General features: G+C 44.4%; 1 protein-coding gene across 3 annotated transcripts in view; it reads right to left on the minus strand.

Moving 5' to 3' along the window:
- The window catches only part of POLR3C (RNA polymerase III subunit C), a 177,676-nt gene that overhangs the window by 20,446 nt on the left and 142,051 nt on the right, over positions 1-15,179 (minus strand). The window lies entirely within an intron of this gene.

Consider the following 15,179-nt stretch of genomic DNA (forward strand, 5'->3'; position numbering starts at 1 on the left):
GGTGCCATGCCAACCTCACACTGCCTATGCAGTATAGATAAGTCACCCCTCTAGCAGGCCTTACAGCCCTAAGGCAGGGTGCACTATACCATAGGCGAGGGCACCAGTGCATGAGCACTGTGCCCCTACAGTGTCTAAGCAAAACCTTAGACATTGTAAGTGCAGGGTAGCCATAAGAGTATATGGTCTGGGAGTCTGTCAAACACGAACTCCACAGCACCATAATGGCTACACTGAAAACTGTGAAGTTTGGTATCAAACTTCTCAGCACAATAAATGCACACTGATTCCAGTGTACATTGTATTGTAACATACAACCCAGAGGGCACCTTATAGGTGCCCCCTGAAACCTTAACCAACTACCCGTGTAGGCTGACTGGTTTTAGCAGCCTGCCACACTCGAGACATGTTGCTGGCCACATGGGGAGAGTGCCTTTGTCACTCTGTGGCTAGTAACAAAGCCTGTACTGGGTGGAGGTGCTTCACACCTCCCCCTGCAGGAACTGTAACACCTGGCGGTGAGCCTCAACGGCTCACCCCCTTTGTTACAGCACCACAGGGCACTCCAGCTAGTGGAGTTGCCCGCCCCCTCCGGCCACGGCCCCACTTTTGGCGGAAAGGCCGGAGGAGATAATGAGAATAACAAGGAGTCGTCACTGGCCAGTCAGGACAGCCCCTAAGGTGTCCTGAGCTGAGGTGACTCTGACTTTTAGAAATCCTCCATCTTGCAGATGGAGGATTCCCCCAATAGGGATAGGAATGTGACCCCCTCCCCTTGGGAGGAGGCACAAAGAGGGTGTACCCACCCTCAGGGCTAGTAGCCAGTGGCTGCTAACCCCACAGACATAAACACGCCCTTAAATTTTTAGTATTTAAGGGCTCCCCAGAACCTAGGAACTCAGATTCCTGCAACCTAAGAAGAAGAGGACTGCTAATCTGAAAAACCCTGCAGAGAAGACGGAGACACCAACTGCTTTGGCCCCAGCTCTACCGGCCTGTCTCCCCACTTCTGAAGAAACTGCTCCAGCGATGCTTTCCCCAGGACCAGCGACCTCTGAATCCTCAGAGGACTGCCCTGCTCTAGAAGGACCAAGAAACTCCCGAGGACAGCGGTTCTGTTCACCCAAGACTGCAACTTTGTTTCCAAAGAAGCAACTTCAAGACAACTGCGTTTCCCGCCGGAAGCGTCAGACTTGCTACTCTGCACCCGACACCCCCGGCTCGACTTGTGGAGAAACAACACTTCAGGGAGGACTCCCCGGCGACTACGAGACTGTGAGTAGCCAGAGTTGCCCCCCCTGAGCCCCCACAGCGACACCTGCAGAGGGAATCCCGAGGCTCCCCCTGACCGCGACTGCCTGACTCCCAGATCCCGACGCCTGGAAAAGACTCTGCACCCGCAGCTCCCAGGACCTGAAGGATCGGAACTCCAGTGCAGGAGTGACCCCCAGGAGGCCCTCTCCCTTGCCCAGGTGGTGGCTACCCCGAGCAGCCCCCCCTTGCCTGCATCGCTGAAGAGACCCCTTGGTCTCCCATTGATTTACATTGGAAACCCGACGTGTTTGTGCACACTGAACCCGGCCGTCCCCGTGCTGCTGAGGGTGTACTTTCTGTGCTAACTTGTGTCCCCCCCGGTGCCCTACAAAACCCCCCTGGTCTGCCCTCCGAAGACACGGGTACTTACCTGATGGCAGACTGGAACCGGGGCACCCCCTTCTCCATTGAAGCCTATGCGTTTTGGGCACCAGTTTGAACTCTGCACCTGACCGGCCCTGAGCTGCTGGTGTGGTAACTTTGGGGTTGCTCTGAACCCCCAACGGTGGGCTACCTTGGACCCAAACTTGAACCCCGTAGGTGGTTTACTTACCTGCAAAAACTAACTAACTCTTACTCCCCCTAGGAACTGTGTAATTGCACTAAGTGTCTAGTTTTAAAATAGCTATATGTGATTTATTTGAAAACTGTGTATGCTTTTTGGATTATTCAAAGTTCCTAAAGTACCTAGCTGCAATACCTTTCATTTGAAGTATTACATATAAATCTTGAACCTGTGGTTCTTAAAATAAACTAAGAAAATATATTTTTCTATACAAAAACCTATTGGCCTGGAATTGTCTCTGAGTGTGTGTTCCTCATTTATTGCCTGTTTGTGTACAACAAATGCTTAACACTACTCCTTTGATAAGCCTACTGCTCGACCACACTACCACAAAATAGAGCATTAGTATTATCTCTTTTTGCCACTATCTTACCTCTAAGGGGAACCCTTGGACTCTGTGCATACTATTCCTTACTTTGAAATAGTGCATACAGAGCCAACTTCCTACAGGGGAGGAGAGGGAGGCTGTGGAATTAGCCAAGGGTATCAACCGTGAGCATCTTAGTATCTGTACGACTTCAGGAGCAGAACCCCATTTGGAAATAGTTTCCAAGACTTAGGACAGGTCCCTCCTTCTCAAAATTAGATTTGGTATTACACAATTTTATCTGTGTTTTTGGATGGGGCAGTACCATCGATCGTCAATTTTGATTTGTCCTTACAATGAATCCTACACTTAAAACCTATTGCACCTTCACTTTTTTGGTAAAATGTATGTTACATTTACTAAGCATTTTATGATTCCTATTCTGGGAAGTTAGGCTTTGCTACTTACAGACCTGCCCTATTATTCCTTCAGCAACTTAGTTTGCCCACTGTCGTTTCGTCTAATATTTTTTTTTTATTTATTAATCTGCCCTGTGTCACAGGGGGAAAAAAAACGTTGTTTTAACAACTCAGCAGGATTGTCATTAAATATTGTGTTTACAAGGATTAAAAGCTCTGCCGATTAGATAACAACAAAAGAGGATGCTAAGGTTACAAATGTTATGGCCTAGCTGTAAGAGGACTTTAGAAAATGGCCTAACTGTAAGAGGACTTTAGAAAATATTTAGGACTGTTTTTAATTTGTACTGTCCAAGTTTTATCTTGTGATTTGCGGACTATTTTACATGGATTTATATATTCTTCTCTGAGATATATTAGATGCAATATTGTATTTATTGCACGTTTCTAAATGTGAACTTTCTTGGTTTCTTATACAACCGAACAAAGCTTGTTGATTGACATTTGCCTTCTGGAATCAAATTTGACCGCACAATTTGAACTTGGTCTCATGATAGAGGATTGGGGTTCGCTTTTGAGTATAGATTATACTCTTGGTTTGGAATATGTCCTTACGATTGGAATGTACTGAATTTGAATTATGCTTTCAGTATTGGAATGTACTCTCGCGATTGGAATATTTATCAGGGTTTAAATATGGTTTTGGGATTGGAATGCACTTTTAGGAATGGAATGTGCTTCAAAGATAAGGACTGTGTCCCCAGAATTACAATATGCGCCTAAAGATTTGAACTGGCACTAAAGGTTTCAAAACGTTCTCAGATTTGTAATAGGCTTTTAGGATGGGACTATACCCTCAGATAGGAATATGCTGCTGGGATTAGAATAGTTGCACATTTAGAATTTGGGTATGTGCTGGTTTTGAGTGCATCTTTGCATTTTACAATGTAACCCAACAAAATAGTTTTTTTTGGGAAGATAAAATATCAAAGAAGCAAACATTTATGGGTAGCTTTGCAAAAGAACATCAACAACATCATTTGATTTGTGTGAAAGCACTTTTTGTAAGGTATAACAGCTGTGCAGCAAATGGCAGCTGCCAGGCCCTTAAAAAAATTAAAGGACCATTTTTTTTTGGGGGGGGGGAAAACAGGTTTAGGGAAGGGGGTTAATGGAGGAGTAGGTGCTAAAGTGCTTGAGGCTGGTCCTGGGGAAACAGACAAAAACATATGTAAAAGAAAATCCATATAATGTGTAGGTAAGCAACGGGTGAGCTTTGGAGGGGAGAGGAGGATTGAGCAACACGTAGCCCACATGAGGTGCAGATGTTTGGTGGGAGGGGGGAGAAGCAGCACACAAGAGGGAAAGAGCTAGAGAACATGTACTCTTGTGGAGTGCTGAAAAAAAAAAAAAAAAAAAAAAAAGAATATGAGCAGTACAAGAATAAAAGTAATCCATTTAAAAGGATGGGAAAGAAGCTATGCCATATGGGAAGGGTAAATACAAGAAAAGGAAGACAGGCCAGCCTAAAAAAAAAACCTAAGGAAATGAGTTACAATAAAGCCAACCAATTGTAACCAATGGGAGTGCGCTCTGTAAGTTTTGTACGGTCCTGAAGGGGCTTTTTCCTAAAGAAGCTAAAAGCTGTCTGTAGGCAAGACCTAAAAAGTCCTAAAAAGGACATCAAAATGGAAAACCATCCATCTAAAAAAGAAAAAGAAAAGGAAAATGTTACTTTCCCTATAAGTATCTCTTATCAGCTTGCAATGCTGTAGATCTACATAATCTGCATACTACTGACATCTAGTGTTGGACTTTGGACATTTGCAAGTTCTTTGGCTCCGAAGCAATCTTTGCGGTCACCTTATGTGAAGTGACTCCTTCCTTAGTGGGCAAGGTGCAAGGGTGAAAGTGAGCATCGATTGCCAAGTGAGTGTTGTATAGTGCACTATGCTCACTGTGCAGTGTCAACTGGTTTGTAACGGAAGAGAGCTGAAATCAACACAGGCCTCAGGAGGAGGATGGGTGTGTGCTAATCTACAGCACCAGCTGCTACTATAAACAGATGCTTACTAGACAACATTTTTCTGTTAGTAACGCATGGCTGTAGATACACATACCCTGCATAGACTATCAAGCGGTACTTTTGTAAAACAGTGGCTAGTGCGTTTCTGATTCAGATGTCTGGAACAACGTCCTTAAGCGTGTCTGACCAACCACAGCCTGATGGCAGGTCCACACAATAGTGCCCGGTAATATACCTGGGTGAACCAAGTAGTCGCTTTGCAGATGTCAGTTAGAGGGATGTTGCTTAAGAAAGTCATGATTGCCCATTTCATATGAGTGGAGCGTATCCTGGGCTCTCTTGGCTTTGGTAGCAGGTTTAAATGCATTCAACTATCTATCTTGCTAAGCCATCTTTAATTATGGGATGGCCTTTTTTGGGCTTTGCAAAGGTAGAGAAGAACGGGTCAGATTTACAAAAGGGCTTGGTCTGGTCATTGCAATATGAGAGCACGTACCCTACCTTCTCTGGCTGCAGAAGGAAGACTGGGAGTTTGATAGTTTTGTTAAAGTGAAAGGGTATACCATCTTGGAGAGTAATTTAGGATTGACTCTCAGAACAACGGTATGTACCCGAATGAAAGGTTCTTGTAGTGCTTGCAGTTTGCAAATACATCTACATCTGAGGGAAGTGATGGCAACAAGGAAGGCTACCTTCCAGAAAAGAAAGTGGAGAGGGCAGGAGTGTCCTGGTGAGCCTCGTGATGACTATGTTAAGGTTCCACGCATCGGCAGTATGTATTCTGAGAGGAATGACCCTCCTAACTCTCTTCATGAAACCTCTGACTACTGGAATCCGAAAAAGGGCTCAACATTGCCTGTTTTGAATGTAAGCTACAACAGCTTCTAAGTGTGGGCTTACTTCTGCAAATTTAACATGTAGAAGATGATGTCATGGACATTCAAATGATCCAAGTGTTTTGAGATGTAGTAATGAACAAACCTCTTCCAATTTGCTGCAAACCAGGCCCATGCAGTAGTCTTATGCACATGCTGTAAAATGCGCATACATTCTTGCTGAATGTTTAAATGGCATAATTCTACGACCTCAGGTGCCAAATCGCTCGGTTGAGCTGCTTGAGGTCTGGGTGTCTGATGTGGCCTTCAATGGGTCGAGCCTGAGAGGCAACTTATCGTGGGGGTTGACAGACATTTCCAGCATCATTAAGTAGCAAGGTTGCCTGACCAGATGGGAGCCAGTAGGATGAGTGTCATAGATGTTTGCCTCATCATTCTCAACTCGTATAGGAGGAGTGGGGGAAGCAGAAAAGCACAGGCAATGATTTCTGACCAATTCGTCCATAGTGCATTGCACATTAACTGAGGGTGTGGATACATGGTGAAGTTTGGGCATTTTACGTTTTTAGGGGTGGCTAACAGTTCTATTTGAGGGCACCTCAATGCTGCAAGCACCAGTGTAGGACTTGTGGGTGGAGTTCCCACTCATGGGTTTGTTGATGCATCCTGTTGAGGATGTCAGCTAAGTTGTTATGTTCCCTCTAAATGTGTTCTGCTAGGACTTGAATGTTGTGGCACATAGCCCAAAGCCTGAGCAGTGCTGAGAGCTAGGGAGCATGCGCGCCACCTTGTTTCTGTAGGCAATACATAGTGGTCATGTTATCTGTTGTGATGGGGAAAGATCTTGCCCTAAATGACCCGGATGAAGGCTTTGTGGGTTAGTTGTGGCTTGTAGTTCTAGGTAGCTGATGTGGCAGCATGTCATTGAGGTGGTCACATCCTTTGTACTGTCATATTGTTGAGATGTGACCCCCAGCCTATGAGAGAGGAGTCTGTGGTGATGGTCATCTGTGGAATGGGGTTTAAGAAAAGCCTGCTCTTTCAGCCATTATAACCATAAAATGAAGTACTTCGGTTTGGTGGTGATATCTACTTGCCATAAAACGGAGGTAATGGCGATGAGCAGGATGGATGGGTATGTGAACGTAGGCATCATGAAGATCAAGAGCCATCAAGTAATCACCATGCTCTTTCAGAGACATGACATCCTGTACAGTTATCCTGAGAAAATGTTCCGACAGGATGTACTTGTTTAGAGGCCTAAGGTCCGACTAGGCCTGAGGAAGCAATGCCTTTTGGGAATAGGAGTAGGCTCCGCTTCTCCTATGGTGTTGGGCACTCTCTCTGCTCCTGCCACCTCCTCTAGGAGGCATAGATGTCCTCTGCTGAGAGCATTTGCACTGGGTGGTGTGTTTGGAGGGCTTTTAAAAATCCCCACTAAAACCCACTGGTCTGTTGCGATTTTCTCCCAGCAAGAGAGGAAACCTTGTATTATTTCCCCACCCCGACAAGTGATAGGTGATCAGCGAGAGGTAGGGCAAGTCACTGATAGAGGGTTGAAGCTGCTTTAGCGGAGCCACTTCTGCCTCTTTCCTCTTATGTTGCCCCTATATGCACCCCTGGTGTAGTTCCTACAGATCTCCTGATGTCTTTGATAAGACTACAATTGGTCAGGCCAGTTGATTTTAGCTCCCCACTGGACTGCTTCTTCTGAAAGAAATATCTAAGTGATGGAGTTTCATGGTACCCATGGCTCTTCCAATCACCCTGTCCCTCATCTTCTACAGCATCTTGTGGAACTGTGGGCCAAATAGATGCTGCCCATCGAACAGGATGATGTGGAGCAGCAGCTTGACCTCAGGTTTGAATTTGGAGATGCAGGCCCAGGTGTGTCTCCTGCGAATCACACTTGTATTATTGTCCATGGCATAGAGCACAGAGCGAATACTGTAATTTAAGATCACTTTGATCCTAGACAATATTTTCTCCCGCTCTTCCTATCAGCCTTGGAGAGATGTCTCTCAAGTTCCTGCATCTCTTTCCACTGGGAATTCTCACAGCAAGAGAAAAGTCCAACATAACTGACCAATGTGTGGCTACCCCAACGGCTATTCTGTTTTTGCTTTCTTTAACAGATGGTGCGCAACATATGTTGGCTGGGTGGTGGCCTGTTTGGGGGCAGTGTGAACCACAAAGAAGCCAGGAGGAGTCTAGCTGTAAGTTTGACAGGTGCACATGTTGAGAGTTTATAATTTTTTTCAATACTAGATGCTACCAAGCTTGCCTTGACTGACTCCTTAAGATTGTCAAGGACAGGTTTTAGCATTCCCTTGAGCATGGGCAGAAATTGCACTGTCTGCTCAGACTCGGATAGCATCTCCATGAGGAAGTGGTCTTACTCCTAGATAGCATACATTTCCACCTTACAGAATGCTGTGGCTTTTTGTACGACCCCGTGGTAGGATATGGTGTCTGACAAGGATGCTTTAACCAGGTAGTGGTCCAAGTCAGGATTGTCCAAGGAATCTTTGCTCTAGTTGTCCCAGGGATCATCACTGGGCCTTGGGACCTGGGGATCGGCATATGGGTTAAAGGGACTCTATGAACTGCATGAGTGGGAGACTCATGCAGGTGACTCTTGTGGAGGCTAAGGAGACTGCATGTGTGTGCGTGGCAGTGCTGGTAGAGGTGTATTTGGTGGTGGAGACAAAAGTAGAAGTTGAACAAAAGTAAGAAAGCTTGTTTCCCTGTCTGTGGGTTTTTCAGTGGTGGCTCAGGGGAGGGAGGTTCCAAAGAAGGTTTGCCCTTAAAGGTGAATCTCCTTTTACGAGGTAGTGTCTCTGGTGGTTTTGGCAGAGTTAGCTTCACCAAAATCATCCTGGTGACAGGTTGAATGAAGAGACGCTTTTGTCTGGCGTTTATCTCCTAGAGGAGTCTTTGAAGGAATGAGACCTCCGATTCAAAGGATCTGGCTTCTTACAAAGGTTTCTGTGTAGGTGGGATCTTCGTTTTCAAAGCAAATGTGTTGCCTGTTCTGCCTGGATTTAAGCTGGGCTAGCCCCTCTGTATACTTCCATGCTGAAAGGATCTTCCTCCCTGGAGATGTCTAATGTCACAGACGATGTCCTCTGCTGCATGTTGTGATGGGCCTAGTGCCTTTCCCTTTTATATCTGAGGGTTTTCTTTGAGTGAAAGTCGAGGCAGGACTCACAGGAGGCATCATTGCGGTCAGGAGAGAGGCACAAGCAGATGTCTCTTGATGGTCTAATTGCAGGTATATAGAGTTCACCGGGGGCAGTGTTAAAAGGCTGTCTGTTCCATCACCCCTCTCTCTCTATGCATTTGCTGGTGTTGCGGTCCAAAGAATGGCATGTGGTCCCTGAAACATGCAAGGAGGCCCTCGTTGTAGGGGCGTTAAACAACAGTGCCTTTGGAGTTGTCTGGGAACAAAGCACAATGGAACATCATCAAAACCTAGACTTGTTTTCCAGACATGTCCGCATTGAAATCCAACAATGTGGACCCAAAACATGTTTAGGAAACAATGAGCTGCTCCATGTCCAAAAAAAAAAAACAATCTGAGTTAGAGTCGGTGCCCATGCACATTATCCACTAAGTCAGGAGCGACAATACATTTCAGGACTCAAAAGACTTCTTAGGGTCCGATTTCGAGTATAGGTATTATTTAACACACCTAATGAATAACAATACCATGGGTACATAATTTATCAGGTGCAATAAATAACATCTATTACGAGTCTGTGGGGAATAACATGTGGATTTTGGTGTTTAATGCATCAAAGCCTGCTTGATAGGGTAAATACTGTATGCTTTTCCCCCATTACACTTTGGCAGGTTTGATCTACAGAAATTTAAAGAAGGTTGAGTTGTTTAATACATCCAAAATTATCAGATGCATTAAATATCTTTAAGCTCATAATTCCAACCCATGCGTAAACATAGGTTTATGCATCAGTCGAAATTATTCGACCCACTGGTAATCAGGCAGTTAGAAGAAAAAACACTTGCAAAGTCCAAGTCTAATGCTAGATGGCAGGAGTATGCAGAATATTTGCATCTACAGCCACATATGCTTTGCACATGTATATTTCTGGTTCTATTTACTTTCTGAATTAAAGTTTAATAAAAGTTATTTATGAACATATTTTTGTTTCTTTTTGCTTTTCATGGAAAATGATTTCCATAAATTAACTCTTTCCCCCATGGGTCTCTGAAAATAACTTTAACAGTTCAAATCAAATATGCTTAGGCTACAAATTGTTTAACTCAAATTGCAGGATTTAATTAGTTATAAAGTGTGTATTTATGTCAAAAGAGACATTTGTTTCAATTGATTTGCTTAAATTTTAATTTAGATGGAATTATTATCTTATTAAACAGATTGTGGTAGTTTGAAACCGGTTTTGGAGAGAGTTGCACCTCCTAACAGAGCAAATGTATATTACTCCTCTATTTTTCCTTTACCTTCTTCGGATCCCAAAACATAGTCTCCTATGTGACATTTGTTTAAATGTTTTATAGTAGCTGAAGCTTTACCCATGTTGATGTCATCAAATAAAGACAGGCATGCTGATCTAACACATAAGCTTTTGTCACTGTCTTGGCTCCAACCATTCACTGTATGATAAAAGCTTGCATTGCTATTGACTGGGATGTAATTGTTCTGTGTATGTGTGGGACTTTTGCAGTGCCACTTCCTATACTTTACATGCTAAAGCTAAAATTCTGGTGTTCTGTTATGATGTAGCTATTGCTTGAGTTAGGGAAACGTGCACTGTTGCTGCCGATACTATATCTGACATGTATAATTCAGTGAAGCTTAGCAAAATATTTTAAATAGGGAAAATAAAATGAGTTACTTACCTGTAATTCAGTTCTCCATCATAGGTATCTTTCATAGACTGACATGCTTGAATCATTCCCCATCTTCGAAGTGGGAGCCCCACAGTACCATAACATTAAAATAGATATCATTACCATATGCTATAATGACAGTGAACAGTCACTTTAATAACTTACCTATGTTGTTTTCAAAAAAGTACCAAACTTGAACTATGACTAATCAGAGGACAGCACCCTCTACAACACACTCAAGAGAGGCTGCACCCCTCAGATTTTCAAGCACAAGTGAAATAGCTTTACAGGAACTATAGGGGGAGCCTCTCAGAGGGGAGGGTGGGTTGTATGTGAATCTATGAAAGATACTGGAGAACTGAAGTTACAGGTAAGCAACTGATTTTCATCTTCCATATTGGATCTTTCATAGATTGACATGCTTGAATCATAATAGCAAGCAGTTATTATAAGTATGCTTTTGAGGCAATATAAATACCCTTTGAGGATGGTGGGTAAGAAATCAATACAATGTATCTACATCGCCTAACAAACATTCCAGTAATGGAACGACAGGTATGCAGATTAAAATAATATGACACTGAACTATACTTGAATACTAATGTAAAAACCTCATGAGTAGCGGCTCACCTTATTGGAACAGATGACGTAACACCATCTGTCCTACAGCTGCATCACCACGGTGCGCCGATTCTCGGCAGTAGTGCTGTGCCAGTGTGTGGGTGCTCTTCCCCGTTGCAGCTTGGCAAATCTTCACTAATGGCACTCTTGCAAACGGAGCAGTTGGAGTGGACACTGCCCTTGTTGAGTGTACTCTGGCCTTGGCTGTAAGTGGTTTACCCGCCTTTGAAACTCAAAACTGGATGGCAGGGAAAATCCATCTTGCAATCATGGCTTTTGTGACTGAAGCAGCTTGTTGAGTTTTACCAGATCATACTAAAAATTGGTCAGTCTTATGTATTTGTAGAGTACGATGCAAAAAGAATTTGAGGCACCTTTTGACATCCGGAGTATGTAGAGACCACTGAGCGGGATTAGCTAGATTTGGGAAAAAATTGTGCAGTATGATGGGATCATTAAGATGAAATTGAGAGGGAACGTTTGGTATGAATTTGGGATTGTCCTGAGGGATTCATAATAGCCAGTGAAATGCAGGAATGGTTCCTGCGTTGTGAAGGACTGTATTTCACAGATTCTCCTAGCGGAGGTGAAAGCTAACAGTAATGCTACCTTCCAAGTTAGAAAACTTTAGGTCTGCTTTGTGAATGGGTTTGAAAGGTGGTTTCATTAGTTGGGAGAGAACTATATTGAGATGCCATTCAAGAGGAGGAGCTTGCACCGGAGTGAAGGCTCAGAATAATCCTTTCATGAATTGTTTAATTATTCTTGTGGAGCAAAGGGAAAGAGAGTGAGATGAACGTTTGTATCTCGAGATTGCTGAGAGATGAACCTTGACAGATGCATGAACTAAGCCTCATCTAGTGCGAGATAGGAGATATGGCAGAATCTGCTCAGGTGCTGCATTCAAGGGGTGCAAGTTAGATTGGTGAAGCCAAACGCAGAATCTCTTCCATTTAACTTGTATGTCTTGTTGGTGGATTCAGCTCTTGCTTCAGACAGGATATCTCTACAGTCCTGAGGAATGTTAAGGTCCTTAAATTTGTTGTATTCAGGAGCCAGGCACACAAGTGGATGGCTCCGGATGCAGAATCTGACCCTTGTTCATAATGTTGGCAGTGCTGGGAGGCGAATTGGATTGCATTTAAACAACAGGAGAAGTTCTGTACACCAGTGCTGCCTGGGCCACCTGGAGTGATCAGGCGGCAGCACTCGGTTTTCACTTTCCTCAGAACCTTTGGTATGAGGCGGAAGGGGGAAAAGCATGTGCATAAATCCCTGACCATCTCATCAAAACAGCATTCCCCCATGATCCTGGGAGCGAATATCGACTTGCGTAGAACTGGCATTTCTTGTTCTTTCTGTGGTGAAGAGATCCAGTGCCGGTGTGCCCAGCATGAAAATATCCTGTTTCTCTCAGTTTGGTCCACTTGCCACTCATGGCAACTGTCTTGTGCCCTGCTGAGCGTGTCCGCTATAGTGTTGATGACTCCAGGCACATGTTCAGCTCTCAGTAATGTATTGTGAAGAGCGAGCCAATGCCACAGATTCTGGGCCGAGAGAGAGAGAGTGTTCGTGATCGTGTACCTCCTTGTTTGTTTATGTACTTCATGCAGATCATATTGTCCATACAAACCGGCACCAAGGCGCTTGCTATCCTCGGAAGAAAAGCCTGAAGAGTAAGAAATATGGCTTTTAACTCCAGTCTGTTGATATGCCAGGTTTTCTGTTGCGTCGACCACTTTCCCTGAATTTGCAAGTCCTGCAGGTGGCCACCTCAGCCTTGCAGAGAGGCATCTGTGGTTATGACAAACTCTGGGATATGAGGTAGAAACGTGAGGCCCTGTGACAAATGAGAAGTCTGGGACCACCACAATAGAGCCTCCATCGTGGTAGGTGTAATAGTTATAATGTTGTCAAATTATCCTTCTGTCATGATCCACTGCTTCTGTAATGCTTCTTGCAATGAAGCGGACCTGACTGCTAGAGCTCTTTGCCTGTGTTGTCTATCCTGAGATAAATACACCTTGGTGTTGATTGTATCCAGAAGAGAACATAGGAATATTATACTTTGGTTTGGAAGAGCTACTGATTTCTGGAAATTGACAGTGAGACAGTGAAATAGGTCGAGACAGGTTTGTGTTGCTCTGGACTCTTGATACTTTGTTGGGGGTTTTAGCAGCTAATCGTCCAAGTAGGGAAACACTTGTTAACCTCGTGTTCTGAGAGCAGTTGCTACTGGTGCCAAGCACTTGGTCAATATGCAAGGTACCGATCTTAGTCCGAATCGGAGGACTTTGAATTGGTAATGGGTACCGGTTACGGTGAAACGAATATATTTCCTGTGTTTGGGATTTATGGGGATGTGGAAATATGTATCTTGCAAGTCAAGGGTTGTCATGAAATCTCCTCTGCCGAGGAGGTGCAGGATATCAGACAGGGTGGCCACCCAAAATGATTGCTTGTGTAAGAATTTGTTCAGCTTTCTTAAGTCCAGGATGGGACTCCATTCCCCTATTTTCTTTCGTATCCGGAACAATAAGGAGTAGAAGCCTATGCTTTTTTGTGAAACCGGAACTCTCTTGATTGCACCCTTTGCAAGCTTGGTGAGGGTTTCTTTTCTCAGTAAGTGAAGATGAGGGGAGTGCGTTACCCTTGGAGGGTTGTTTGGCTGTCTGCACAAATTCCATGGTATGGCCACAAGTGACTAGGTGTAATACCCATTTGTCTGATGTTCCTTCTCTCTCCACTGGGGTGGATGGTTGGAGATTTTCACACCCTGCAGGTGGCTGAGGGTACTGTTGCTGGTAAGCTGGCCTGTAATGTGTTTGAAAGGAATGAAACCGCTGCTATGGGTGGAAAAAAACCTCCACACCCTGAAAGGGCAGCTTCTTATACTGCAGGGTCTACAGAGATCTAGCAGTATCAGTGTCCGTCTTTATCGCTAGCAGCGCAGAATTAATGTGCTTTTGAAAATGTGTCTCACCATCGTAGACCATATCCAAAACCTTAGTCTGGACCTCCGGCTTAAAAGACGTCAATTTCAGACATCCTTGGTGTATTAGGATTGCTCCTCCAGCCAGTTGATGCGATGTCTAGTGCGCAATCTATTACCTCAGAGGAGGTGCGTTCTCCTTCTTGCAGGATCTTTGCTGCCTCCGCTTTCTTGTTGTCAGGGATAAGGTCTATGAGGTTGCCAATGTCAGACTACATCTACCTATTTTATCGGCCAAGGATGGCCAGAGAATTTGTTGCCCGTACTATGATGGCAGACATGAGGGAAAACCTCTTGCCCACAGAATCCAGACGTCTGCCCTCCCTGTCTGGTGGTGTAGAGATGGGAGCAGAAGGGTTTTTGGAGCAACTTTGTGCAGCTTGCAATATTACTGAGTCCGGATTGATATGACCTATAAGACAAGCAGGAGAGCCTTCTGGGGCCTTGTATTTCTTGTCTACCCGGGGCAGCACTGCAGCCACGGTATGTGGGTTTTTCAATCACCTTCATTCCCTCCTCCCAGATGTAATCAATGAAGGAGATAGCCCGGACTGATTCCTTGCCTGTTCCTTGAATTCATAAAAGAAATAGTCAGCCTGCTTGATGGAAGTTGCTTCTCTGTCCATCAAGTAATGAACACCCCATTGTCCTCTGGGGGAGAATCTGAAGGGTGTAGCAGTGACAGTCTGGGAATTAGGTAGTCATCCCACTCACCTTGTGGCAGAACATTGTTCTGGTATCTCACCTTCCTCTCTCATCCTCTGATGAAGAGGAGACCTCTCTTGGTGGCACCACTATGCTTGTCACTGACATTATCCTGGGGGTTACAGGCAGAGTCACATTTTGAGGCATAGATGGGACTGCTAGTTAAGTAGGTGGCGCCCACTGTTTAGTTGGTTCAGGAAACCTCCTCCTATAATCCTGCAACATAGCTTGCAGATCCTGGACCTATGAAATAGGTAAATGTAGTTCCCCCTGCCATTGTTGAGGTTGGTAATGGTGTTTGTAATGCCTTCTTGGCGGAGGAGTATAATATTGTTGACAATATTGTTAGTCTTCCTCCTAATATCATCATCCTCTTAGCATTTAACTAATAACTGGAACGGACTGTGCGAAGACCTAAATAGTCCATCATCATCTGACTTTTCCATGTCCAGCAGATGGGATGGAGGAAAAGGTAAACTTTACTGTGGGACGTAAGTGCTGGAGCCAATGTCCTTGTAG

Source organism: Pleurodeles waltl, chromosome 12 (assembly GCF_031143425.1).
Source record: "Pleurodeles waltl isolate 20211129_DDA chromosome 12, aPleWal1.hap1.20221129, whole genome shotgun sequence".
NCBI lineage: Eukaryota > Metazoa > Chordata > Amphibia > Caudata > Salamandridae > Pleurodeles > Pleurodeles waltl.